The sequence below is a fragment of the Mus caroli genome, unplaced genomic scaffold (assembly GCF_900094665.2).
Source record: "Mus caroli unplaced genomic scaffold, CAROLI_EIJ_v1.1 scaffold_26012_1, whole genome shotgun sequence".
Classification (NCBI taxonomy): Eukaryota; Metazoa; Chordata; class Mammalia; order Rodentia; family Muridae; genus Mus; species Mus caroli.
The window spans coordinates 1-2,736 of NW_018388490.1; the positions used below are offsets into that span (position 1 = coordinate 1).

At 43.5% G+C, this 2,736-nt stretch overlaps 1 pseudogene; it reads right to left on the reverse strand.

Moving 5' to 3' along the window:
- Nucleotides 1–901: 901 nt before the first annotated feature.
- LOC110287631 lies at nucleotides 902–2,004 on the reverse strand (annotated as a pseudogene).
- Between the last annotated feature and the right edge of the window lie 732 nt (nucleotides 2,005–2,736).

The following is a 2,736-nucleotide window of genomic DNA, read 5'->3' on the forward strand; positions in this document are numbered from 1 at the left end:
GAAATGGAGCTGGATCCTGTGTGGAAGGAGATAAGCAGCTTAAGGGAGTGATGATCTCAGTGCAAGATTCCAACTACCTAAGCTTATTGTTATTACACCTAAACTAGCAATAGTTATGTGATATTCAGCTGTATTTCCTGGTTATAGTTTTTATTTGTACTTTTAATGTGGAATGAACTACTATGCAGAAATGGATGGTCCTATTGTGATCCAGAACTTGAGGCTGAATGCACAGGCTTTTGATTTATATCTTGAGAACCATGGCCATGAGATGCTCTAGGAGATCTCCAAATTCAACACCAGTCTAGAAGAGAGAGAGTTACAAGTAGACAAAAGCTTAGAGTCAGGCATGGTAGACAATGGCATTCATCCCAGCATTCAGAAGACAGCGGCCTGAAGATCTCTGAGTTCAAGGTCAGTCGACAGAGCAAGTTCCAGGACCACCAAGCTTAGGCAGTGAGTGAAATCATTAAACATGAAGATTTGGTGATAATGTAATAGAACAAGGGGGCATTTTCCAGCCCCAGCAAGAAGCAGAACTTGGTAGCCTCAGCCACATGGCTCTGCTTTTACAGTCAAAAGTAGAGGGGTTTACTGGAACAATTGGTACTGCTTAGCAGGAGCTTAGAAATTAGCAGTGATTATGAAGAGACCAGCAGGGTAGACCCTTTAGCATCACTTACATATACTATCATATCATGTGCAAATAGCTATCCTTTGACTTCTTTCCCATTTGCATCCCCCTGATCCCCTTTATGTGTCCTATTGCTTATTGATTTGATGCTATCTATTGATTTGTTATTTATTGCTTTTATTTTTTTAATTTTATTCATTTTTTTTATTTTTTTATCATAACAGTTTATTGATAGCATGTAATGACCCAGTCCCTAAATATACAACATCAAGCAGGGAGTCCTGTCTTGAGATGGTTAATCAAGGGCACTCCATGGGTGGGCATCCCCTGGTGCAGCTGCCAGAAGATCATGGCACAATGATTCCTCTCCTGGGTCTTGCCAAGAGCGTGGTACAGCCTGTCCTGGAATTAAGCAACATCCCTGATGTGCTCTCTACAGTCAACTTTTGCAAAGTAGATCTTGGCTTCACTGAGGTTATGAATGGCAGCTTTCAGAGCTTCTGCTTTCATCACTGGGTCATAGGAAACTGCCGAAGCCACTTGGCAGTTGGACACTAAGAACATGGCACGACCTTTGTCCAGGATAGCCCCATCAGCTAGTCATGTGGAGAGGGGTTGAGGCCTATTCTGGGATTCCAAGGATGAGCTGGGCATAAGCCAAGTTGAGCACTATTTCAGAGGCCAAGTACTGTAATTGGTATTCTTTGGAGAGGGCCAGAGCTTCCAGGAGCACAGGCATGGATGGCAATTGTCAGGGACTAAGAGCTCCAGTACAGCTCTGTCACTGACATTAGGACCCTGATTACTATTTCTGTGTTCTTTAACTTCTGACAGTACGTCATCAACTTCTGCAGAAGCTTGTGTGCCTCTGTTATTTGGTTCTGAGCTTGCAGTATGACTGCTTTCCTGTATACACCTTCTATGTCATTAAGCGCTGTGATTCCTGTAATAAGCCAGATGGAATTTGCCATCATTCAGTGCTCTGTCAAACTGAACTTTTTGGTCACACAGCATCCATTTCTGGGCGTGCTGATTGTTGGGTGGAAATAGGTCTTTCAAGTGCTTTAATACATCACCAGCAGCCACGAAACGGCTCTGTTCTGCATGGAGCTCTGCAAGATGGTAGAGAGCAAAGGCAAAGGACTCAGTATTGTTCTGCTGCACGCCCTCATTCAGCGACTCCAGGCTGTTCATGCTCAGCAACATCTGGACTTGATGCAGTGTCCTGGTGCTGCGGCCGTGCAGCCTGCAGATGGCCATATTCTGTGCAATGCTGATATCGATAAGTTCCAAAAAGCTGTGTTTCCAGTGCAGGAGGTCAGAGTCCTTTAGGGCATCCATCAGTCTGTTGGCCATTTTCCCAGCAAAACCTCCGTGGTCAAGATGTTTTCAGCTCAANGCAGAGCCTCCTGCANTANTTTGACNGTCTGATTCTCANTGGAGCTGAGGGCAAATGTAATGGGGAAGAGGATTATGGCCAGAGCCTGAGATATGCTGCTCTCAACCTGGCTGCCCTGCACTGCCTCTTTGGTCACTATCAACAGGCAGAGCTTGCCCTGCAGGAGGCAATTAGGATTGCCCAGGAGTCCAAGGATCACGTGTGTCTGCAGCACTGTTTGAGCTGGCTTTATGTGCTGGGGCAGAAGAGACCACATAGCTATGTTCTATTGGATCACTCTGTGAAGAAAGCAGTACATTTTGGATTATTTATTGCTTTTATTATGTTTAGGGATGTACCATGTATCCTTCTATTCTGGAGGACTTTTAACAAGAAGTTGTGTAGGGTTTTTCAGCATCCAATAGTTGATAATTATTTTATTTTATTTATTTATTTTTTCTATTTTGGTGGATTGAGTTGGTGGGCATTCTTATCGATCAACACTGAAATGAAGCCTACGTGAACATCTTAGATAGTGTCTTTGATGTGTTCTTGGATTCTGTGTGTGATATTTGAATGTTCATGATGGAACTTCTTCTCTGATTCCCTTTCCATGTTGTGTTTGTGTGATTTAGTTACAAGGTTGCTTGTGGCCTCAGAGAAGGAGTTTGGCCATGATCATTCTGTTTCTATTTAGTTGAGTATTTAGAGGACTATTGGTATT